Source organism: Moschus berezovskii, chromosome 16 (assembly GCF_049115385.1).
Source record: "Moschus berezovskii isolate FMDL1 chromosome 16, NW_MosBer_1.0, whole genome shotgun sequence".
In the NCBI taxonomy this organism is placed as follows: domain Eukaryota; kingdom Metazoa; phylum Chordata; class Mammalia; order Artiodactyla; family Moschidae; genus Moschus; species Moschus berezovskii.
Window position 1 is genome coordinate 61,180,506 of NC_142475.1, and position 26,035 is coordinate 61,206,540.

General features: G+C 49.7%; 1 protein-coding gene across 3 annotated transcripts in view; it reads left to right on the plus strand.

Moving 5' to 3' along the window:
• Positions 1-5,499: 5,499 nt before the first annotated feature.
• ASAP1 (ArfGAP with SH3 domain, ankyrin repeat and PH domain 1) overlaps positions 5,500-26,035 on the plus strand; it is a 357,541-nt gene continuing 337,005 nt past the window's right edge. The window contains exon 1 of one of the 3 annotated variants that reach the window (XM_088844856.1): positions 5,500-5,850. The gene's annotated coding sequence lies outside the window, so the exon portion shown is untranslated. The remainder of the gene's footprint in view (positions 5,851-26,035) is intronic. The other 2 variants (XM_055431746.2, XM_055431745.2) reach the window with 2 other exon arrangements.

Sequence of the window (26,035 nt, forward strand, 5' to 3'; positions counted from 1 at the left end):
CGTGTCGATAGCACCAAGGATGAGAAACCCCACTTTACGACTATGGAGCAAGACTGGGAGAAGCTAATAAAGAGGGTTAACTTTTTAGGAGCTTCCTCCCAACTCACCAACTGGGCAGCGCCCTCCTCCTCCTCACGTCCCACCACCTTCAAGCCCACCTCCCCACCCCCCACCTGCCAGCCCAGCAAAGCCAAACTCTTAGCACCACCCACTCAGCCTTCCCAGCACAAAGCGCAAATAGGAACTCATTATCTTCCTCCTCAAAGCCTTCCCTCCCCTGCTCTTTAACACGGTTAAAAATACCACCCTCCTCCTCCTCCTCACAGGTGAGCATCACTGTCCCCACCTTGCCTTCTCACCACTGCCCCCCCTGCCCCCCACCATCCAACCATCAATCACCAAGCTGTGTCTCTTCCGGCTCTCCAAAGCTCCTCCCACACTCCATCTCCTTTCCATCCTCACTAACCTACTTTGGGCCAAAATAGCTTCTTATGCTATTTCTTTTCCAGTTACGAGACTGAAGTCACTTTGTATTCATCTACACGGGGATGCATTCATTTTGCCCAGAGCAGGAGTGTCATGTGGAATTACCTGTGTGAGCCCACCCAAGTCCTAGCATGGAAATCCAGGAGAAGTTCCTGATGGAATCTGAGCATTCTGTTCCCTTCCTTCTGGCCGTCTACTCCAGTGGGCGAGGTGGACCCAGGGGCCAGGGCTCATCCCCTCCCACCTCCCTCCTGCTCGCCCTCAGGACCTGCTCCATGAGGGACCCTGCCCTTCCCCTTTAACCTCTCCCTCCTTACTGGGACCTTCCCATCAGGCACAGATGCTCACTCACCCACTCTCCTTTAAGGATCCTCCACCCTTGCCTCCCACGAGCTAGGCTGCCATGTTTCTGAAAAGAATTGTCTATACTTGCTGTCTCCCACTCACTCTTCAACCCACTGCAATCTGGCTTCCAATCCCTCTACTCCATTGAGGCAGTTCTGGCAAAAGTTACCAGCCTTCTAACTGTCAAAATAGGCACTTGCTTTCCTTCTTTGGTTGGATCTTCTGTGACATTTGAGAGGGTTGGCCATTGCTTTCTTTTAGAAGCAGTTTCTTCCCTTGACCTCAGGTATTCCTTCCGTTTCTGTTCCTGGACCACTCCCTTCCCTCCCGGCCTCAGTCTGCTTTGTGGGTATCCCGTCCTCTGCAGCCTACAGTGTCCCTCAGGGTTCAATCTTGATCCCAGTGTCTTCTCACTCTACATATTCCCCATGGGTGAATTCATCTGCAGCTTGCACCCATAGTTCTAACCACCAGGAGAGAAAGTAGAGGATGGTAGTTAGAGCTTGGACTCCAAAACTCCTCTGTGAACCAAGTGTTTGACCTTGGGCCAGCTAGTCAATATTTCTGTGTCTCCGTTTCCTCAACTGTAAAATGTTGCAAAGCTTTCAAGTCTCATTGCTTTCCATGACCAAACACGCACAGTTTCCTCAGACCATGCTGAGCCTTGTAGAGCTACCAGATGTATTGCTACTGCTGCTAAGTCACTTCAGTCATGTCCGACTCTGCGTGACCCCATAGACGGAAGCCCACCAGGCTCCCCCATCCCTGGGATTCTCCAGGCAAGAACACTGGAGTGGGTTGCCATTTCCTCTCACCAGATGTATTACATGCTCCCATTCAGGCTCAGTCTTTGCTCAGACACAGACAGAAATCTTGAGACAAGGAACTGGGTGCAGCTAGCTCCAATACTTTGGCCAGCTGATACGAAGAGCTGACTCACTGGAAAAGACCCTGATGTCAGGAAAGACTGAGGGCAGGAGGAGAAGGGGATGGCAGAGGATGAGAGGGTTGGATGGCATCATCGATTCAACGGACGTGAGTTTGAGCAAACTCTGGGAACAGGACTGGGAAACCTGGTGTGCTGCGGTCCACAGGGTCAGTGGCAAAGAGTTGGACACAGCTTAGTGACTGAACAACAAGTTTATTTGGAAGGTGATTGATTCCAAGCAGAACGAATGAGGGAGTGAGAGAGTAAGGCCGGGAAGAGACAAAAGGCATAGTGAATTGATGAACGTTATGCCTGGGGGCAACAGGACTCTACTGGGGGTCCTCTGTTGAAAGTGCTTGAGGACTGTCCCCCTTAGACACAGACTGCGACATTTATCCACTGATTGGTTGGAGGCTGCCCCAGGGCTCTTAGGCACTTCTGGTCTGGGCAAGATTCTGCAGCCTTGGAGAAAAGCCCAGGCAGAGAGGACGAGGCAGGCAACAAAATGCAGCTGCAGGGGAACTCACAGCGGGGTCCAGGGGGCTGAGAACTGAGCATCACCAGCTCTGTGCTTTTTGCTCTGGCTTCCAGGCCTGTGTTCCCTTATCTACCTAGATAAGTTCCACCTCTTCCTAGAAAAGTTAGTTTCCGAGCACCCACTTCTTGGAAGTGGTTTCTAACCCCCTCCAAAATTCATATGTTGAGAAACCCTAGCCACCAATGTGATGCTATTTGGAGGTGGGGCCTTTAGGGGGTGATTAGGTCATGAGAGCGGGTGGGGTTCTCATGAATGGGATTAGTGACCTTATAACAGAAATAGCCCCAGTAAGAAGATGGTCATCTGTGAACCAGGACGAGGGGTCTCACCAGACACAGAATCTGTCAGCATCAGACTTCTCAACTTCTAGAACTGTGAGAAATAAATGTTGACTTATAAATCACTGAGTTTATGATATTCTGTTATAGAAGCCTGAACTAAGATATCCACTCCCTGCTGATTTAGGAAGACTTCCCTGTGACACCCTGAGCATATCTCTATAAGAATAATCATTTCTCTACTTTCTAAATAGTGGAGGGTAAGAACAGTGCATCTTTGCAAATCTATTGCCCAGAAGATTTTTGAGCACTTAACTAGTGACTTTTTTTTTTTAGTTGGCTGTGCTGCATGGGCTTTTTTCTCTAGTTTCAGTGAGCTGGGGCTAGTCTCTATCTGTGGTGCATGGGCTTCTCATTGTGGTGGCTTCTCTTGTTTTGGGAGCAAGGGCTTCAGGGCATGCGGGCTCAGTAGCTGTGGTGCACTGGCTTAGTTACTCTGAGGCATGTGGAGTCTTCTGAGATCAAACCCGTGTCTCCTGTATTGGCAGGCAGATTCTTTAACACTGAGCCACCAGAGAAGCCCTTAACTAGTGATGGCTTTAATGAATTCAAATTCACCTTGCTCGGGGTCCTGCACAGAGTTAAGTGGTCAATAAATACAGGCTCCTTTCCTTTCCCTCCAACTCAGAGTTTGCCTTCTAACTTAGGAGGGGACTCACCCAGCAAGTGTAGAATGTGATACATTCTTTAAACGAATGGAAGTGCTACAGGAGCACAAAGGAGGGTGCAATTAACTAGGACTGTATCAATGAGATGGCAGTTAACTTGTCTAACAGTCTTAATTACTTAGAGTTTTAACTTTCCTAAACCTCACTGGAAAAGACTCTGATGCTGGGAAGGGTTGGGGGTGGGAGGAGAAGGGGACGACGGAGAATGAGATGGCTGGATGGCATCACTGACTCTGTGGACATGGGTTTGAGTGTACTCCGGGAGTTGGTGATGGACAGGGAGGCCTGGCGTGCTGTGATTCATGGGGTCACGGAGAGTCGGACACGACTGAGCGACTGAACTGAACTGAACTGAACTGAAACCATTAATAGAGGCGTATGACACTTCTTCCATGACACTGGACTTTCCCATTTGAAAGCCTCCTGGTGACTCAGAGGGTAAGGAATCTGCCTGCAATGCTGGAGATTCACGTTAGGTCCCTGGGTTGGGAAGGTCCCCTGGAGAAGAGAATGGCTACCCACTCCAATATTCATACCTGGAGAACTCCATGGACTGAGAAGCCTGGTGGGCTACGGTTCATGAGGTTGCAAAGAGTTGTACATGACTGAGCGACTAACATGTTCATTTTTTCAAGGGCTATAAAACAATGAAACAGGGCACATGATGTGCAGGAGAGATATAGGTGGGAGAGGTGAGTGTCAAAGTCAAGTAGATCCAATGATTGGGGAAAGCTCCCTTTGAGGACTTGACTTCTGAACTATGAGTTGAGTGCCATGAACAGTCAAGCAGAGATTCTTCCAGGCAGAAGAAAAAGCAGGTGCAAAGGGCCAGGGGCAGGACCCTGGACTCCCAGGGCCAAACCAGGAGCTTGGCCACTGATAAAGGAGTTGCAGAAAAGAGACAAAATGGGTCTAAGACTGATATCTGGTCCTTACTTGAGGGTTGAGGAGCTGATATCCAACTTCCAGTCCCTGGCAGACTCATTTCAAGTTTGGTTTTCACTCATGGGTATGTTGTTCCCTCTTCAAAGTCAGATTGGGTTTCAAAGGAATTTGAAACACTTACAGCAAAACCACCAAGCTGCATCCTCCAGGTAGAAAAACCCCAAATGTGGCATTTCCATGGGAAACCACAATGAATCACTCCCACTGGCCCACCTAGTCCAGGCCCGACTGCATGGAGATTTACTTCAGTTTTCTCAAACTTCCTAATACGTCTCCAGACTTTTTAACAAACCCCCAAAGTGTCCTGAGTCTCAGGTTAAGAGCAAAATACCAAATTCTGTAGCGTTTGCGGAGTTTCAGATTTCACCAGAAGGGATTCTGCCCTAGTCGCTAACCTTTTACTCTGCAGACAGCAGTTTCTGAAATGCTGCGAAGAAAAAAAATCACTAGGTGATAAGGATGGAAATGAAGTTTGGAGGCTTTTTAAGTAGGTATAGATAATGCATAGCACACACTCCATCAATTAAAACCCTCCTCTCTGATGTCTCTTGTAGTAAAGACAATCATTTATTTGAGCATTTACAATGTGTCAGGCCCGGTCTAAATATTTGGTTTCCAAATCAAACCTATGAGGGCAGTATGACCACCTCATTTCACATTTCAGCAATCGGAGGCTCAGTGAAGTTAAGTGACTTACCCAAGGTAACCCAGTTAGAAAAAAGGCAAAGCGTGAATTCCAACCCGGGTCAGGGTCCAAAGTTCATACTATGACTGTCCATACCTTTTGTATACTATCCTGCTCCCCTAACACTGGGCAAAACATGAGGAAATTGGCAACTCGGAAGCAGTGAAGGTAAAATCATTTATTTTATGAAAAACAGGGGAAACGGCCAGGAGATTTCAAGTTCATTCTCTGCAGGATGGGAGAGAGGCCAAGGTCCTTTCCTGGTGTTGGGGGACTTAGAAAGGCACCTCCCAAGGCCAAGGTTTTATCGGGACAAATCCGACCCCTTCTTCATGTGAGCAGGGAGGAGGCAGGCCAGCACGAGTGTGGGGCCGAAGAGGTAGGAGGCCCGACACTGGCCCAGCTCGCATGCCTGAGTCGGGGGGTCGGAGACCCCGCTGGTCCGCCTCCTGCGTGCCGGCGGGCCAAGGGTTAAGCGAGGCGGGAGCCCCCGGCGCGGGGCGGCCCCCGGACCGGGAATGCTTAGTCAGGATTCCGATTTCCTGTCGAAGTGTTTGGATTTCCTGAGCCCGCGCCCTCCGCCGCCGAGCGGGATCGTCCGAGCCGCGCGCGTCGCTGCGGCCTCCTCCCCCGGCACATGGTCGCCCGCCCCTTCCTGCGCCGCGCTCGGCTCCCGCGCCTCGCCGCCGCCGCCGCCGCCGCCGCCGCGGGCGGGCTTTCTGCGCTCGGGCAGCCCCCGGCCCGCGCCTCCCGCCCCGCCGGCTGCTCCCGCCGCCGCCGCCGCCGCCGCCCGCTTTCCGCTGCGAGAGCCGCGATCGGCCGGCCGAGGGGAGCCGGGGCGCGGGCTTCTGCGCCGCCGCCGGGGAGCCGCCGCCGAACCCGCGATGGAATAATGCCCAGCGGCCCGCCCGGTCCCGGTGAGTTGCGGGGCGCTCGGGCGGGCTCGGCGGGGCCCCCTTGCTCGGCTCCCTCGCGGAGAGGCGCCGGCACTGGGGCGCCGGGCGGGTCCCGGCTCCGTTCGCGCTGGGGAGCTGGCCGTGGGCTTCGCAGGGCCGGGCTCGGCCGTCTGGGGGGCTGAGGGTCTGCGCCCCCCGAGGCGCGGGGGTGGGGAGGGTGGGACCGCCCGTGGGGGTCTGGCGCGCCCTCCCGGAGAGGGGTCCAGGCCCCGCCGATCGGGCGCCTTCCCGGCCGACCGCGGCATTGTCTCGGGCGCGGCGGAGGAAAGTTCCCCGCCGTTTCTGGAGCCGCCGGCCGGGCCCCCGGCCCCCAGCCCCCGGCTGGGACTCGACGCTGCCAGGCAGGCCCTAGGCCACTTGGCTTACAGCGAACGAAACTAAAGAGAAAAATAAAAAAAATCCATTCGGGGCTTGGGATTTGTTCCCGGGAAGCCAGGAAAGTGGCTTGTGTTTTTCTCCTTGTACCATTTGGAGACCTGCTGCATTTTCTGAGAGCGACGTGAAGTTTCAAAGAAAAAAAAAAAAGAAACTCGCTGGCGTCTGGTATTCTGCGGTTTCATACATCCCGAGTGTTCTTCCCGGGCATTCCTAAAGCGGTTTCCTTCAATAATTAATTTTTCCACTAGCTCAGGCGGATGGAGGGCCAACTTCAGACCATCCTCAGCGTGACCTCAGCTTTACCCGCACTAATCAGAGAGAGCAGGAACTTTCTCCCACTTTTGCCCGTAGACTCGGTCAGGTTGTCTTGGCACATTGGATCCTGGAATGACAGCCGGGCACGGATTGCTGAGTAACGTTCGGGATTGTAAAACATAGTTCAGTGTTAAGGCCAGTTTTCTCTCCATCAGACTGCAGCCAGGGCTTTCCCGTTTTGCAGTTGGAGATTCACCTTATAACAGTTAGATCTTAGATGCAGATCTTCTGGAAGCGTCAAATCTCAACAGTTTAGGAAGAAACAGGACGTTTGAGAGCAGTTGTTGCAGCCCCTTCTTATCATTCCTGCAGCCAGAAGAGGTGACTGGGGTTTCTGAAGAGTCAGGTGGCCAGGGTTCAGACTCCCTGTTCAGTGCTCCTTAGACTGTCAGTTTCTGGTCTGTGTCAGCCGTTAAACGTTTGGAAATATATCTTCTTGGCATTGTAACTTTCATCATTTTTAGTGCCTTCTCTTGTTTTGTTTTATCCGTTATTGCTGCTATTTCTGAGATATGCAGTTACCTCAAACTGCTTATTTTGAGATAAGAGAGAAAAAATTCCCTAACCCTACTATTCAGTCATTAAATGGATTTGGAGCTTCAGTCACCAAATGAATTTTTTTTTCCCCCGCAAATGGATTTGAAATGTCAAATGGGTGGCTTCTTCTGTGGGGGATGACTTTTCTCTATTCTGTTCTTTTTGTACGAAGTAGAAACTCCCAGGTCCAGAAAAGGGCAGTATCTTAGCACGTAATATACTCTGTGATGTTCTCTAGGCTTGACTTCCAGCCCCCCTGTATCTTGTGAGCTCGGCAGCCCATCTATTTTTCTCCCTGTGAGAGCTCCAAAGGGCTGGTTTTTCATTTTTAGTATGTGATAATGTTGGAGAGCAAGGACTTTTTCGAAAGCTTGCCATTTGGTGAAGGAAATTGAAATTCTTTCCACCTCCCCACTCCTCACCAGCCACAGTGAGCTGGATTTTGCTAACTCAGTCACAGTCTTGCAGGCCCCCACGGGAGTGTGTACATGCAAATAGGACCCTCCCTCGCCCTCCTGAGGATGCACCTCCCTGTGGGCCTCTCCACCCTGCACCTGGGTGGCTAAAGTCTAGAGCAGGTGTGTTCGCACCCTCCCAGGCCATGTACCTGTCCGTGGCCTGTTAGAAGCCAGGCCCCACAGCAGGAGGTGAGTTTCAGGGTAGCTTTTACACCTGTGTTAACAGCCGCTCTGCCTTGCTCGCATGACCACCTGAGTTCTGCCTGTCAGATCAGCAGCAACATTAGATTCTCATGGGACCCCAAACCATCCATACTGTGCTTGAATCATTCTGAACTCCGCCCCCCGCCCCCGCTCTGATCTGTGGAAAGATTATCTTCCATAAAACCAGTCCCTGGTGCCAAAAGGGTTCGGGACCGCAGGTCTAGAGGAAAGACAGGAGCCTGTGTCACCGGGAACCTCATCATTCCTGTATTTTCCCTCCAAGTTCTCAGTGTCTTTGACTGGATCCCATGTGCCCATTCTCGTTTTTCCCTCCTGTGTATCTCCTTCCCACTTCTCTCCCAACCACCATGTCTGCGTGGGCTCAGAGCAAGTCTTTTCTGTGGGCTGTGTGACTGAGACCCCATGTCGGTGATGGTGACAGTGACACAAGCATTTATTGAGCATTCGCACTGTGCCCTGGGTCTGCCTCCTCCTGAGAAGTCCCAGGGAGGAGAGGGAGCTGCTTCTTCGGGAACCTTGCCCAGAAAGGACAGCACTTTTCAGATTCACCTGGAGCCTGAGTCATTCTTTCATTCATCTCGTGCACATGTGCTAAGTGGCTTCCCTGTGGGAGGTGCCAGGAGTGCAGAGATGGATAGGATCCTGTGTTCAAGGCCTTCTATTTCCAGCCTCATCTCTCAGGGTCAGCCTTGCACTTTCTCTTTTAATTGGTCGATTCAGCAAGGCTTCATGCTAAGCACTGGGTGAAGTCCTGACAATACAGTGATGAATAAGATAGGCCCAGCCTTGCCCTCCTGGGGCTCGCATTCCAGAACAAAGGAGAAGGTAATTTCTTGAATGAAAGATGCTAGTACTTGTTATTAAAGAAACACCAGGGATTGAAATGATGACCGAAGTGAAGGGGGATGAGGGGTAGGGATGGTCCCAGTTTTGCCACGGAAAGGCCTCTCGGAGACTGAAGAATCGAGAAGAAACTGGCCTAGGCGGAGAGGTTTCTGGAGAGGGGGCATTCCTCGCAGGGAGCTCAGAGTATGCAGGGTTCTCTGCACGAAAGAGCTCGATGTGGTCCAGGGAGTGAGGAAAGTGGGGCGATGAGCAGGACAGAGTGTAAGGGAGCGACGGGGAGGATGCTCGGGGGTGAGGGTGAGGTTTCAGAGGGAGGCAGGGGCATCATGCTGGGGACGGTCGCCCCTCCACGTACAGAGCGGAACTGATGAACGTAGGCTCAGGAGTAGTGGATCACAGGGTGCGAAGAGCCGAAGCGGAGAGAGAGGCATATAAATGAAATTACAGGCAGATTCTTCACCGTCTGAGCCACTAGAGATGCCCATGTTAGTGTATGCGTGTGTATGTATTATTTAATGATAAATAGTGTATTAGTTTCTTCTTGCTGCCATAACAAATTACCACAAACTTGGTGGCTTAAAACAACACAAGTTTATTCTTCGCTGCTGGAGGTCAGAAGTCTGAAATGGGTCTGACGTCAAGGTGTGGGCAGAACTCTGTTTTTTTTTTTTTTTTCTGGAGGCTCTAGAGAATGATCTATTCCCTCGCCTTTTCCACTTTCTAGAGGCTTTCTGCATTCCTTGGCTCCTGCCCCTTTCCTCCATCTTCAAAGCCAGCAATGTTGGTCCTCGTCTTTCTCATGCTGCCATCTCTCTGGTTCTTTCTTCTTTTCCACTTTTGAGGACCCTTTTGATTACATCCTGTATAATCAGGAATGAAAGTGTTAGTCGTTTAGTTGTGTCCAACTCTTTGCAACCCCAAGGACTGTAACCCACAATGCTCCTGTGTCCATAGACTTTTCCAGGCAAGAATAATGGAATGGGTTACCATTCCTCCTCCAGGGGATTTTCCCCACCCAGGGATCAAACCCAGGTCTCCTTCTTTGCAGGGAGATTCTTTCCTGCTGAGCTACCTGGGAAGCCCTAGAATAATTTCACTATTTTAAGGTCAGCTGATTAGTAACCTTATTTCCATCTTCACCTTAGTTCCACATTACTGGTGACCCGTGTAGCCTAACACATTCACAGTTCCTGGGGATTTGGATGTGGACATCTTCGCAGGCTGGTAGGGGAAGATGTTATGGGGACTGTGGGGCAAGGCCCGTAACCCAGTGAGGGAGGGGAAGCCAGGGACATCTTCCTGGAGGTAGTGTACCTGGATGGAAGTCAGTCTCTACTTGTATCCTCACTGCCCTTCCAAGTATTCACTCTCTCATTGAGATTAATTCATTCCTCCATTCAAGGTCTTATTGATGCCCAGCTTTACCTGGGGAGTCAGAGTTGAGGATTCATTTCACTGTGCATCCTTCGGGCTGTAGGCCAGATTGTTCACTTTCAACTCAGGACACTCACTTTTTTTTTTTACCCCACCTCACGAATCAGTAAAACTGACCAACCCATAAACACCCTCCTCTAGCCCCCCTACCCTGCATCCTCTCCCAGGAAGAAGTGGAGACTGAGTGGGGGTCGGTCCTCTCTTTAAAATTGGCTGGGGTTGATCTCCCGTGACGGCAGGAACCCCAACATGTGTGTCTATTGTACCGTTAAAACCTCAGTTCCTGATTTATGGTTACCGTCCCCAGCCTCAACCATTCCTGTTCCCAAAGCAGGCCATTGGCCTTAAGAGAAGTCAGGAGAGGGCGTGCGGTGTGATCAGGACAAATCCATCTGAACCAAAGGGGGAAAAGGAATCCCAAGGCCCAGCCTCCTCGTGACGTGTGGCAGGCGACCCCATCTTCCGAGAGTAAAGGCAATGCACCATGATGGGACGTGTAGCCTTGTCGCTGCGAGGGGCTGATTAAGACCAGATTGCGAACATCTTCCCTGTTATTTGGGAGAAAATGGGCTCTTGTCCCAGCTACTCCCTGGAAACAGACGGTGTCCAGAGACCTTAAGTGCCAGGGGGCCTCATCAGCTCTGCCAGCCAGCAGCGTGCCGAGTGCAGGGAGACTGAGGTCCCTCACTGCCCGCGCTTCCCCTGCCGACCCCCATCCCTTGGAAGTGCCACCAACTAGCCAGTCTTGTAGTATTTTTGGCGCTTCCCCTTCCTCTACCGGTCTAAGTCAGGAAATGCGAAAGTGCACAGCGTTAGAAAAACAGAAATGAGCAAGCAGTGTCTCTCCAACGGAGGGATACCAGGTGGAAGTCTGGTTAGACTTGGAGTAAGAAGCGTGACTGTCAGTGCGTCCCCCAGATGTCGCAGGGCTTCCCAAGAATCAGGCCCACACCAGGCATCCGTGGGCAGGACAAGAAGGAGAGGGTCCAGCCTGTTTGTGGTTTCTGGGGAATGGCTCGTCTTTCTCTCATCAAGACTCAGCATGCGTTTTTCCAGTAAGGCATCTGTCTACCTTTATAAAACTCTTGCCTATGGCATGATACTGGGTGCCTGTTCCATTGTAGCTTTGTAATGAAATAATTATCCTTTTGAGTGGGAGGGATATCTAAACGAGAGGGAAATCTAAAAGGGAGGGGATATATATTTATAAGTGTGGCTGATTCATTTTCCTATGCAGTAGAATCTTAACACAACATTTTAAAGCAACTGTACTGCAATAAAAATTAATAAAACGAAATAGACCATTTGTCCCTCTTACAGCTACAGTCTTCTTTTGTTAAAAAATTAAAATACAAATCATATTTCTTATTGAAATATAATTGCTTTAAAACGTTGTGTTAAATTTCTGACTCAGTTATACATATATATATATCATTTTTCATATTCTTTTCCATTTTGGTTTATCACAGGATATTGAATGCAGTTCCCTGTGCTATACAGTAGGACTTTATTGTTTATCCATTCTGTATCTACCAGTTTGCATCTGCTAATTCCAACCGCCTAGTCCATCAGAAATGCAGAAAGGCACTCCATTAAAAGACCATCATATAGGCAACTATATGGAGAAGGCAATGGCAAGCCACTCCAGTACTCTTGCCTAGAAAATCCCATGGATGGAGGAGCCTGGTAGGCTGCAGTCCGTGGGGTCGCTAAGGGTCGGACACGACTGAGTGACTTCACTTTCACTTTTCATTTTCACACATTGGAGAAGGAAATGGCAGCCCGCTCCGGTGTTCTTGCCTGGAGAATCCCAGGGACGGGGGAGCCTGGTGGGCTTCCGTCTATGGGGTCACACAGAGTCGGACACGACTGAAGTGACTTAGCAGTAGCAGCATAGGCAACTTGCCCTCAAATGGTTCAGAAAATAATTATATGTATTTTCTGAGTACATAAAAATTACATGGGAGAAAATAAAAAGGAAAAAAAAGCAAGGGGAGTAAAATATTAACCATCAGTGAAGGTGGGTAAAGGGCATATGTGTTCCTTGTACTATTCTTATTGACATTTCCAAATAGGATTTTTTCAAACTGAAGGGGGGAAATAGGAGAGGGCTCCACGTTCCATGGTGACTGTGACCTTAATTCAGGATGGCCCAGAGGAAGCCAGAAGATGCTGGGGTCTGCTGCGGACCCCACCTTCCTGGCGTCCTCACACTTTTATGTACTGAACCGGAATCATGGAGGAAAAGCATCCCGCACGAGGAGTGCAGAAATGCAAGCATCATCACAGCCGTCCTGCATGGAAATATGCTTGCTGGTGTGGTTACCTCCCCTTCAGACTGAGCATCTTGAGGGGCATGGGTGGGGGCTCTGGCCATTCCTCTTGTCCCCTTGTGCTGGGCACAGGCCAAGGGCAGGCACTGGGCAGGGAGGCGGAATCAAGTGCCTTGGCTTCTGTGTCGCTATGTTTGTTCAGTTTTCTCGTCATTGCGTTTTTATTTCTGACAACTCTCCATTTTACTTCTGGAAATTCCCTCTAGTTCTCTTTCTAATCCATTGGCTTTGAATCCTTGGGTCTTATACTTCCATGAGAATTCTTCACTCTTATTTCATATCTTTGCTTTAAAGTGCACCGATATTCTTTTTCAGACTGCCCTGTTATGTTAATTCTGGAGGAGCCTATTTTCCCATTTCCTGCATCTTCCGATTTGGAGGGCATGGTGGTTCATATCCCGTCTTTCCTGGGTAGCAGAAGAGGATTTATAGAGCTGGTTTTGTGCTTCAGCCGAGGCTCTGAGGGTTTCCTAGTTCCTGGAAACGCTGCTGTGGTAGCTGCTGAGCCAGAGACTTTTAACCCCAGTCTGTGCTTTTAACCCCAGTATCTTTGAGCTCTGCATCCATACTTAGGGCCTCAGAGTTTGCACAGAAGCCTTTTTCTCCCTCATCCAGACCCAGAGGCAGAATGCGCTTTCTTGTTATTTCTCTGCACTGGAGAGAGGAATCGTTTTGGCCCACTTTCAAAGGAGGCTGGGACCTCTGCGGGGTTGTGGCCTTATGGAGGGTTCTCAGCTGTCCTGTCCTGTAGGTACCAAGCAGAGACCAGCCAGCTTAATACACTGAGTCTTCTTTTCCAAACAAGGAAAAGTAAGAACACTTACAAAAATATAAAAACTGCCATTTCCAGAAAAGAAAACCAGAATCCTTATCAGACCAGTAGCAGAGATGTGATTCGGAGCAGCAAGCACTTTGAACGCTTTCTGTGTGTCCACCCTGCAGAGCGGCGGTTTGGGGAGGCAGGAATGAGCTGGGCCTTAAAATGTCTTGTTCATCTTTGTAACTCCCACTGCAGAGAAGACAACAGGTATTTAAAAAGAGAGGAAAAGAGAAAGGAATCGTATGTATTGAAAAAGACAAATAACCGATGTGGGAGACAGACTAATGGAAAGGAGCACTGAATTGAGACTCAGAAGTCCAGAGTTCTAATCTGGAAATTGACTGGATATTGACTGTAATGTGACTGTTACATGCAGTCACTTACTTTCTTGGAAGCGCCCTTCCTCACCCATGTCTAAAGGTGGTGATAATTCTGTCCTGACCCCGACTCCTTGCCGGGTTGCATGAGGTCATGAATGTGGGAGGAGGGAGCCTCAGAGGGTACGGGGACTTTCTTGTCCTCAAGGTGGAAGGGGCCCCGTGTCCGCCAGCTGCACCTTGTTTTGAAGACTCCCCTCCCCGCCCGCCTCACCTTGTTTCCTCACCACCGTGGGCACTGGGTTTTCCAGGGAAGAGCTGCAGGCATTTCGGGTCCTCAAAGCTTGTGCAGACTAATGGGACTGTTCCCTGGCATATGGGCTTTAGTTGGGCACTGGGGTGGCGGAATGGCTCCTGTCTCTTTCCCCAGGGAGGTCCCCCCCAGATCCCACAAATGAGGGCTGAGCTGCAGCTGGGAGCCCTTGCGGGGTGGAATTTGTACCTTGTGTTGCCTTCATGCTATTTTCTGAGACAGTCCTCAGGATGATGGAACTCAAGATCTCTGTGGGGTCTGTTCTTTCATCAGGTCACTCTCATGCCTGGATTGATTTGGTAGATATAAGTGGTAGCATTTGTCATGATACAATGGGAAAACCACTGGACTCGGGGTCAATAACAATAGCTAATATTTACCCCATGGACTGTAGCCCGCCAGGCTCCTCTGTTCATGGGATTTCCCAGGCAAGAATAGTGGAGTCGGTTGCCATTTCCTCCTCCAAGGGATCTTCCCAACCCAGGGATCAAACCCTTGTCTCTTATGTCTCCTGCATTGCAGGCAGGTTCTTTATCACTAGCGCCATCTGGAAAGCCCTTATCGTACATTAATACGTGTCAAACATTGCTTTAAGCAGCTTTCCTGTGAGTTTGTTTAAGGCTTGTAACAACCCTGTGAAACAGGTACTCTTTTTCTCCTCATTTTATGTGGGAGGGAACAGACACACAGGGACTAATTTCCCCGAGGGCATATACCTCACAAGTGGCGAGGTTTTAAGCAAGGCGGTCTGTGTTCACTGCCCACACTCGACCATTGCCTCTGAAGACTTGCACTTGAATTCCATGCCCTAATTCCTCATGCGGCCTTGGGAGAGTCTGCCTTTCACTTTTCTCTTAGCTTTTCTGATTGTCAGTGTCCTCTTCCGGAAATTTTGAAAAAGCTTGCAGGTTTTTTTTAAAAAAGGTGTTAAACCAAGCCATATATTAATATACAGAAAGCGGTGCCAGGCACATAATTGGTTCTAAACAAAAGTGAGTGGGTTCCATTTGCAGGTTCAGCAGGGGAAGGAAAAATGAGTTCTTATTTGCAGGATCAACAAGGGAAGGAAAAAACCAAGGACCAATTCAATTTAGAAATTCTTCCCTGCACACACTTTTACTGCATATCCCGCTGTGTGCCAGGCACCTGGGAGATGAAGGTGAAAACTCAGGGTCCATGGGCTAGAGCATCTTATAGCTGATTAGAAGAGAAAGATGCGGAACTGTTTGCAGTTTTGAACTGATGTCCGTCCTCACCACAGCAAAGCTACACAGCCATGGATGGCCGTGAGTGTGCAGGGAAGGGAGGGTACCCCAGTGGGGCAGAAAGGGGAACCTTTGGGGAAAACGTGCTCTAAGAATTTATGATCCAGAGTGGGTGGGCTCCTTAGTATGTGGAGGGAGTGAGGAAGGGTCTCCAAAGCTGAGAGTTGCTGGATCACAGGCCTCTGATAGGAATGTGCTGGGTATTTTTAATTAATAGTTACTTTTTATTTATTTCTTTTTGGCCGTGCTGGGTCTTCATTGCTGTGTCGGCTTTTCCGCAGTGACAAGCAGGGGTTACTCCAGGTGCGGCTCGCGGGCTTCTCTCTGCAGTGGCTCCTCTTGTCGCTCAGCACAGGCTGTAGGTGTGAGGGCATCAGTACTTGCACCATGTGGGCTCAGTAGTCGTGGCACACGGGCTTAGTTGCTGCACAGCGTGTGGGACCTTCCTGGACCAGGGATCGAACCCGTGACTCCTGCATTGGCAGGTGGATTCTTTACCACTGAGCCATGAGGGAAGCCTCTGTGCTGGTTATTTTTTTTTATTGTTGAGGCCTACTGTTCAGTCACGCAATTGTATCTGACTCTTTGCGACCCCATGGACTGCAGCACGCCAGGCTTCTTTGTCCCTAAGGAAAGAGAGGCCTAAGGAAGATACTTGTTCAAATATTTGTTCAAGGAGACAGGCAAAACTCTCAGGTAAAATACCACAGCATCCGGGGTCTCTATCTGGAACGCAGGCATCCCTGCTATTTCCTATCCCCGACTGTCACAGAACTCTGGGTCCAGAAGAGCAGACTGCAGTGTTTATAGACCTTCCCGTCATAGCTCTGAGCCAGTTTCCTCTCCTAGGACAGTTACTTCCTCAGACCTAAAATAGAACCGCTGAAGGGTGGAGGTGCCGGATGTTTGCAGGTTGCACTTGGTTTAATGGTGTACTTTGGGGGCAGGCACGTAAGAAGTTATAGAAGACACTGTTGGCTGTTTATCCAGTGTCTTTGCCTTTTTGCTTTGCTGACAGAACACTGATCTTCAGGAGCCCAACCTTCCAGGGACTTTGAGAGAGATCAGCCCCAGTGGTGAACCTCTGTGGTCTTGTCCCCCTTGGCAGTGGTTGGTTTAGGCATGGGCACATGACACAACTCTGGCTGTAAAATGTACAGGGGAATTTTCAGCGGGGTTGGAGAAAGGTTTTTTCCTGTTTTAAACGGAGGCGTTTAGAAACAGCCTCTCTTCTGCTCTTGCTGTTGCTGTTCAGTCGCTGAGTCAGGTCCAGCTCTTTGTGATCGCATGAACTGCAGCACGCCGGGCTTCCCTGTCCTTCACTATCTCCCGGAGTTTACGCAAACTCATGTCCATTGAGTCAGTGATACCATCCAACCATCTCATCCTCTTTCGCCCGCTTTTCCTTCTGCCCTCAATATTTCCCAGCATCAAGGTCTTTTCCAATTTTTGAATCAAGTGGCTGAAGTATTGGCGCTTCAACTTCAGCATCAGTCCTTCCAATGAATATTCAGGGTTGATTTCCTTTAGGATTGACTAGTTTGATCTCCTTGCAGTCTAAGGGACTCTCAAGAGTCTTCTCTAGCACCACAGTTCAAAAGCATCAATTCTTCGGTGCTCAGTCTTCTTTATGGTCCAACTCTCACATCCATATATGACCACTGGGAAAACCATGGCTTTGACTATACCATGGGACCTTTGCTATGGGATGTAGTAGGGCTGGCACGTGATACTTGGCACTATGGCAGCCATCCTAGGGCCATGAGGGAGCCTTGCTTAGGGAGAACATGTTGAGTGTGTCTGAACAGACAGATGGGAGGAACAAGACACTGAACACCCTACCCTGAGACTGTTTTTGAGCTGAGTTTTCTGTTAGGCCCTGCACCCAATCTTAACACAAGGGTCTGGCCATGTCACATAACATTTGAGTGATTCTGGGTGCACTCTGCCCTCCTCTAATAACCCTGTGCCTAGCCCAGTGCCCTGTTTGAAATCACCACCAACTTGTACATGTTTGTACCTTGGCAGTCTTGCTATTTTTTTCACCTGCCAAATATGCAGCTCTTTAAAGAATGGCTCAAATGTCCCTTCTCTGTGAAGCCTTTCCTGATCCTTCCTGTTGTAATTCATTATTTTAGTCATTGAGCACGCATAAGACCTGTTGCCCCTCCCATTGTCCCTGCCTGTCCCCACTCTCATCTTGAGTAGGTTCCTACTAGGTGCCAGCTGTGGTGGTATACAGTGGCGTTGTCCTTCATGACTCGGGGCAGACGTGTGCAGTAAGTGGTAAGCCAGTGTGGTTTGTGTGATCCCAGGGGAAATAAGGTATCACTGAGTACTTCCAAAGGGGATGCCTGACCCCACCCTGCACAGACGGTCAAGAAGACTTGCTCCAGGGTGGAATCCTTGAGCTGAATCTTAAATAATGAATAAAAATTAGCCAGAAAAAGAGGGACGGGAAGAGAAGGAAGTTCCAGGTGTAGGGAGCCACTTCGGCAAGGGGTGGATGGTAAACAGCATGGTTTGTGCTGGGAACCGAGTGACTCAGCATTGGTGAGTCTGCTGTGTGGGGAGGGATGCACTGAGCCTGCCGGGGAGGTCGGGAGCCACATCCAAAAGCTGGGACTTTATCTTGGAGGCTGTTGAGGACCCATTGAAAGCTTATGGCGGGGCAGTGATGTGACCCTTGCTCTTTTGGGAAGCTGACTCTGGGTACCTTGGACTGAATGGACCGGGTGGGTGAGGCCCAGGACTGGAGGCAGGCAAGCCATTCAGGATGCTCTTGTAGGAGTTGCAGCGAGTGGCCCGGGCGGTGGAGAGGGAAGGTACTAGGCAGTCGCACCGGCTGGCTTGGGGATGGATTTGGGGAGGGCAGTGGGAGAGCCATTGAGGACACTGAGCCGTCTGGCTTGTCTGCGAGGCCAAGTCATGTTTGTGTCTCTCAAGACCACAGCCTGCCTGGACTCCTGGTCCTTCCAGTCTCTGCATCCCTAGATGCTCAGTGCTGGGCTTCAATGGCGGATGGGTGAGGAGGAAGCAAGTCTCTGCCTCTCTTCCGTCTTCTCTCCCCTCCCACAGCTTCAGCTCTTCGGTTTTCGCTTGCGTGGAAGGGGAAGTGAAGCTGTGATGTGGTTTCCCGGTGTCCTGGCTTCCCTAGATATGAGCCTCAAGAAGAGGGAAGAGGTTCTCACTGCCCATGGCTCACTCCCTTTCTTTCTTATGCCTCCTCCAAGCCAAACGGATTCTGCAGAAGTCTGTCCCCATGTCTCCAGTCCAGCCCTTCCGTCCCCACAGTTTCTGCCTCAGGCCAGGTTTCTGCAGGATCTCCCCTGAGCCATCCAGCCCTTTCCCAACTCTCTGCCCTTCGCTTCATCTGTCCTCCAAGCTGCTGCCAGGGGAGTCTCCTCAAGACTTCACATCAGGGTCACCTCCTGCTTAGTAGGCGATGACCTACTAAGTAGGTCAATGGCTCCAGTCCTGGGCTCCATTGCCTGAGCAGTCAGATGAAGAGGCAGCCTGGTCTTTTCAGCTGCTCTGACCTGGGGGGTCAGCCCTCGTTCTTACCTTATCTTATCCTCAGGGATGTTGCTGGTTTGGTTCCAGGCCACCACCATAGCTGGTAAAGAATCCGCCTGCAATGCAGGAGACCCCGGTTGGATTTCTGGGTTGTGAAGATCCCCTGGAAAAGGGATAGGCTACCCATTCCTGTATTCTGACCCACAGAATGTATAGTCCATGGGATCACAAAGAGTTGGACATGATGGAGTAACTTTCATTCACTACCATAGAGTGAATATTGCTGTAAATCGAGTCATGCAATTTGTTTTGTTTCCCAGTGCGAATACAAGGTATGTTTACACTATCGTCTATTAAGGGTGCAATGGCATTATGTTTAAAAGAAGCCAATGTAGATACCTTAACTAAAAAATACATTATTGCTAAAAAGCTCTCACCATCATCTGAACCTTCAGCAAGTCATAATCTTCTGCCATAGTAACATCAGAGATCACTGATCTCAGTGATACCAGGGTTCTTGGCTTTCTTAATCAATAGAAATTAGTAAGAGACCAGACAAATAATTCAGGCAAGGCTTTATTTATTATTTATTTATTATTCTTTATTTATTTATTCTGGCCTGGAGAATTCTGTGAACTGTATATAGTCCATGGGGTCGTTAAGAGTTGACTGAGTGACTTACACTTTCACTGCAGCAGCGGGGAGCTACAAGCAATAGTTTCCCCTTCTCACTTGCTCGTGGTGGAGTGAGCTGGTTCCTTATATGTGGTGAGGGTAGGGTAAGTGGAATTGTACAATATGTGGCCCTTTATGTCTGGCTTTTTTCCCTTAGCATAATGTATCTAAATTTTTCTCTTCAGTTGAGTTCAGTTCAGTTGCTCAGTCATGTCTGACTTTTTGAAACCCCACGGACCATAGCATGCCAGGTTTCCCTGTCCATCACTAACTCCTGGAGCTTGCTCAAACTCGTGTTCATCAAGTCGGTGATGCCATCCAACCATCTCATCCTCTGCCGTCGCCTTCTCCTCCTGCCTTCTTTCCCAGCATCAGGATCTTTTCTCATAAGTCACTTCTTCGCATCAGGTGGCTCAAGTATTGGAACTTCAGCTTCAGCATCAGTCCTTCCAGTGAATATTCAGGACTGATTTCCTTTTAGGATTGACTGGTTTGATCTCCTTGCAGTCCAAGGGACTCTCAAGAGTCTTCTCCAGCACCACCATTCAAAAACATCAATTCTTTGGTACTCAGCTTTCTTTGTGGTCCAGCTGTCACATCCATACGTGACTACTGGAAAAACCCTAGCTTTGACTAGACAGACCTTTGTCAGCAAAGTAATGTTTCTGCTTTTTTCCCTTAGCATAATGATTTTGAAGTTAGTCCATGGTGAAGCACGTATCCGTACGTCATTTCTTTTTATGACTGAACAATATTCCAGTGTATGAACAAACCACATTTTATTTGTCTATTCATCGGTTGATAGACCTTTGGGTTGTTTCCAACTTATGACTATTGTGAGTAGTGCCTCTCTGAACATTTACCTGTAAGTGTTTGTTTGAAAACCTTTTCTCAACTCTGGGGAATATACCTGGGATGGAATTGATGAGTCATCTGTTAACTCTGTATTTAAATTTATTGAGGACCTGCCAAGCTTTTCCAAAGTGGCTGAATCATTTTACATCCTCCTAGCAATATAAGAGGGTTCCAGCTCTCCACATCCTTGCCAAAACTTGTTATTTATGTTTTTGATATGCTAGCCGATCTAGTGGGTATGACATGTGTGTCACTGTGGTTTTGATTTGCATTTTTCTTTTTTTTTTTTAAGACAATGTTTTGTTATTTGTTTACTTAGCTCTGTTGGGTCTTTGTTGTGACACACGGGATCTTCACTGCTGTGTGTGGGCTCCTCTCGAGTTGTGGCTTGTGGGTGCTGTTGCCCCATGGCATGGCATGTGGGATCTGAGTTCACCGACCAGGGCTCGAACTTGTGTCCCCTGCATTGGAAGGTGGATTCCTACCCGTTGGACCACCAGAGAAGTCCCTGATTTGCATTTTTTAATGACTGATGCCTTTGAGCATCTTTGCTGTGCTTGTAGGTCTTGTGAAGGGATCTTTAGAAAGGTGTGGGCAGGTGCAGGGAAGCTCTGGGAAGCTCTAGGAATAGTGTGGTGCCCAGGTCACATGGCCTTGGGGCTCCTGTGTCATGCCCAGTTTGATGGGTGGGGAGGGAACAGATGCTGGGACCTGGAGACAGGGAGGGCATGAGGAGGGTTTCTGACCGGAGCTCAGACTTGGGTCGAAGGTGGCAGCCGGTTCTCAGTGGCCCCCAGAGAGGAAGCAGTGGTGGGTCCAGAGAGGGGCAGCAGGGGGAGTGGATTCCTCACTCTCCCTTCCCTCCTGTCTCCTGCTGGGGGCTCCCTGTCGGCCAAAAGCATCCTGCAGCAGAGGGAAGGGGGCCTTGCATTATTACTCCCTAGAGGCCAATCTGGGACTTGGGAAAGGGGATGGTGGAGCATGAGGGACATGTTGCACAGAATTAGTGTCTGTTCCAGGAGGCCCTGCTCCGTTTTCCTGTAGGTCTTCAGATCCGTCCTTCATCTTGCATTGACTTCTCCTTGAGGCTGGTAATGAGATGGGCTGCCTCCACCTCGAGCATCTTTATTGTAACATCCAGAATAAGGGAGGAAACACCATTTCCAAAACCTCTTCTAGGAGATGGAGAAAGAGCCTCCGACTCCAGGTCTCCTTGATCCAAGTTGGGTCACGTGCCCTTTAGATTAGTCACCAGCAAAGTACTGGGAAGGTGTTCTTTTAAAGGTTTCGTAGAGTCCACATTTTGTTTTATTTTTGTTTGAAAGGTCTTATTTTTCTTTAATTAATTTTTATTGCAGCAAAGTCATTTTACAGTGATTGGGAAGGTTTTGAACCAGCAGAGCCCATTCCTAGGAGCTGCAGGAACACTCACCTTCTGGGAGAAGGGGGATCCCAAATGAAGTCAGGAATGAGGAAGGGTGCTGGGTGGAGCCCCACGGTGCCCTTCCCTGGGGATTCTTTGGAACATCTGATAAACTGGAGCCCACGATTTTCCCACTCCACCCCATACCGTGCCAGGGGCGAGACCAGAAGCTTGGACCAGGCTTCCGGGAGGGTTTACGCCCTGGCTGCTGAGTCATCTCCAGTCATCCAACTGCCTCAGGCTTCAGGGTCTCCCAGGCCCAGTCATCCCTCCTCTGGTCCAGATCCTTAATAGTGATTCTAGGAAGTAAGTCCAGACTCAGTTCAACTAGAAGTCCAGGAAATGGATTTTTTGTGTGTGCATATTTTAGGACAAAAGACAGAATTCTTAAAATCCACCCACTGGGCTTCCCTGGTGGCTCAGTGGTAAAGAAACCACCTGTCAGTGCTAGAGACATGGGTTCCATCCCTGGTCCAGGAACATCCCACCTGCCCTGGAGCAACTAAGCTCAGGTACCACAACTGTTGAGCCTGTGCTCTAGAGCCTGGGAGCTGCAACTGTTGAGCCCACCTGTCGCAGCTACTGAAGCCCGTGTGTGTCCTAGAGCCTGTGTTCAGCAATAAGAGAGGGTATCACAATGAGGAGCCCGTACACCGCAACTAGGGAGTTGCTCCCACTCATCGCAACTAGAGGAAAATCTCAAGCAGCAATGAGGACCTGTCACAGCCAATAAGTAAATAAAAGTATTCAAGCAAAAAGCCAAACCCACCCCTCCCCCCCACCTTTTGTATGGTTCTGTGTCTGTGAAATGACCAGAATGGGCAAATCTATAGACACAGTTATGCTGTTCTTTTGCCAGGAGTGGGTGGAGGTGGAATCGGAGGAGGGTAACTGCTGGTGGGTATGAGGTTTCTTTTGGGGACAACAGAAATGTTCTAAAATCGATTAGGGTGATGCTCACCCAGCTCTGTGAGTTATGTTTCAGACTGTGGAACCGTGTCCTTTAAATCACTATATTGTATGATATGTGAATTACATCTCATCAAAGCCGTTACAGAAGACAAAAGACACAAAAGCTCCGTCTGCTGCTGTTCTTCTTTTATTTAAAGCTGAGGTTGATTGCTGTTTTATTCCTTAATAATAAAAATTATTTGTGGCTTACACCATGTTTTTTTTTAAATTTTCATTTATTTATTTTTGACTGTGCTGGGTCTTTTGTTGCACGGGCTTTTCTCTGGTTGCGGCCAGCGGGGCCCACTCTCTAGTTTTGGTGTGTGGACTTGCTGTGGAGCATGGGCTCTGGAGCACTTGGGCTTCAGTAGTTGCAGCAAGTGGGCTCAGTAGTTGTGGCTCCCAGACCGTAGAGCACAGGCTCAGTAGTTGTGGCGCACGGGCTTGGTTGCCCCACAGCGTGTGGGGTCTTAGTTCCCGGTCCAGGGATCGAACCCGTGTCCCCTGCATTGCCTCAGCGCCACTGAGCCACCGGGGAAGCCCCCTGTTTTCTTTATCCTCCCTCTTTCCTTCTCTCTCTCTTCCTCTCTTCCCTACTTTCCTTCAGATAAGCACCTACCTCCCCTTAGTCTACGTAGGTCCTGTGGACATGACCCAGCCCTTGCACCTGGATGGACCTGTGAGCAACACCCAGCCTGTGGAGTCTTCCAGCCCATGGCCACAGAGCTGAGTTCAAGGCTGCATACACAGTCAGAGTCAACACTGAGACTTTTATTTGAACCATGGGGAAAGAGATCTGCCCTTCTGCAGGGGTTGCTGAGCTCTGACTGCACATAAACCTGAAGGCCAGTGGCCCCCTGGGGGCAGACCTGCCCGAAAAAACCCCCGTCACCCTTCCAGGAAGGCAAAACCAGCCGATGGAGACCAGCCTTGCCCTGACCACACGTGAGCCCCTGGATCTAGCCATGCCTGACGTTACAGCCGTCCCTGGACTTCTCGGTTTGGTCAGCCCAGCATCTCCCGCTTCCCTTTTTTTTTTTTAAAGCCAGTAGGTGTTGAGTTTTCTGTCTCAGGAAATCAGTCTAGGTGTCGCTTCTGCACACGTGGGCCCTCCAGGCTTACACGATTCAGAGGCCTCCTTTCCACAACAGTCCTGGTGCTGTGAGAGGGAACTAATCCTTCCGCCCATCTCTTGTGTCAGAGCGGGCCAGGAGGACCGCTTCCACAGAGGAAACAGGCTGCTGCTGGAACGTCCTGTGGCCCGGCACACCGAGTCCTTTGTAAGGCCCCGGATGGTATCTGGGTCCGCCCTGCGGCCTGTTGTGCCCACACAGGTCAGCCTGCGTGCATTCCTTGGTTGCAGGCCAGTGTGCGTGTGTGTGTGTGTCTGTGTGTGCATGTGTGCAGCTGGGCATGGATGTGTCCTGGAGTAGGGCCTTCATTCATGGCCTGTGGTCCCTTTTTTTTCTCTCTCTCCTTGTTGGTTATAACTTGTAAACCATTGGAGTCAGACTCACTCAAGATTTTCGGTGTGTGTGACAAGGGGGAAGGGTGCCCACGTCCACTCAGCTGCCATGTTGCCAGAGTGAGAAATGTCTGATATTCTTTCTGCTCCATCTCCCTGGTTCCCGGGAAACACAACTGTTATGACACCCGGGCCTTATCCTTCTCATTTTGCTTCTGAGGCTTTGAGGAGCCAATGAACTTTCCATTAGAGGCTTTTATCTCCAAAGCAGGTACAAGGGGCCAAATCCCCAGCTGCTTTGGGCTGCAAGTATTCCCGCCTCAGACTCAGGTCCTCGTGGTTCTTTGTCATTTAAGGGAAATAGAGTTGGGGAAGATGAGGAGCCTTGATTCTAAGAGAAGCTGAGTTCATACCAAGCCCCAGAAGATGATGCTTAAGGGTGACCTACATTTATTGTTGTTTAGTCCCTAAAGTCGTGTCTGACTCTTTTATGACCCCATGGCCAGTAGCCCCAGCCAGACTCTGCCATCCATGGGATTTCCCGGGCAAGAATACTGGAGGCAAGAATTGTATTGTTCAGTTGCTAAGTCGTTTCTAACTCTTTGCAACCCCATGGATTGTAGCATGTCAGACTTCCCTGTCCTTCCCTGTCTCCTAGAGTTTGTTCAAATTCATGTCCACTGAGTCATTGATGCTATCTAACCATCTCATCCTCTGCCGCCTCCTTTGCCTTTTGCCTTCAGTCTTTCCCAGCATCAGGGTCTTTTCCAATGAGTTGGCTCTTCACATCAGGTGGACAAAGTATTGGAGCTTCAACTTCAGCATCGGTCTTTCCTGTGAATATCCTAAAGGATTTCCTTTAGGATTGGCTAGTTTGATCTTCTTTCAAGAATACTGGAGTGCCATTTCCTTCTCAAGGGGATCTTCCCCGACCCAGGGATCGAACCCACGTCTTCTGCATTGGCAGACAGATTCTTTACCACTGAGCCACCAGAGAAGCTGACTTATGTTTGAGACAGAGGTAAAACAAGAGGTTTGCAGGACCCCATGACACTTTTAACTGATGTTGGCTGGTTGGCAGCTGTACTCAGATGGGAAATTAAAGTGTGCTTGCAAGTCTTGGTGTGAGGGTGTTTGTTTAGGTGGTCATTCATTCATTCAATGAACATTGACTAAGCCAGACACTGTGCTAGCCACAGTGTCTCCTGGTTTCCCTGAAGTCTTCTCTGGAAGAGTAATGGTAGAGGTGAGACTCTATGCTCACAGCTCTGTTGTGCCTACCTGGGTGACTTTCCCAGGGCCTTCCAGTCTGGTGGGCATCCTAGATTTGGTGACTCCACTGGTAGGGACCTCAGGGGCGCGGGGGGTGGACTCAAGCCTGCCGTGAGTCAGTTGCATCCAGATGTAGTGTCCTGCTATGTCACTTGCCATACCTCAGAGACAAATAGCTATGAAACAGAGAAGACTTACATCCTCAGGAGAAGGAGAGTCTTGACTCTGGAGAAACTTCATTTTGCAATGAAGTCTTATAGACATTGGTTGATCCTTCAAGATTTACAGGCAGTAAACTTCCTAAGATGGATTTCCAGAAAGAAGTTTGCGGATTGGGGTTTTCTTGGTCATGAGGCTTCCTCAGGGTCCGGCTGGGAGGTAGTTTCTTCTTGGGCTTCCTGTTCAACCAGAGGTGGTGGAGTGGCAGGGAAAGCTGGTGTCGGTCACGTGAATATTTCCCTGTAGTTAAAGGGAACCCCCGGTTTCTCATTTTGACAGCTCATACTGTTCTTTTTCCTCTCATTCTGATCATGTGTTCAGTCAACAGGTATTCACTGAGCACCTATGAAGCATGTGTTATCCTGTCCTGATGGCATTATTGAGTCTTAGACACAAATCACCTCTGCCTTCAAGAATGAGATGAAACCAATCAGCCAGGCCCCTCTTTGCAGTCACTCCTGCTCATCCTTTTCTCTGCCAGACTGTCCTTTTTCTCTTCCTTCTTCCAGGAAGCCTTCCTTGAGTGAAT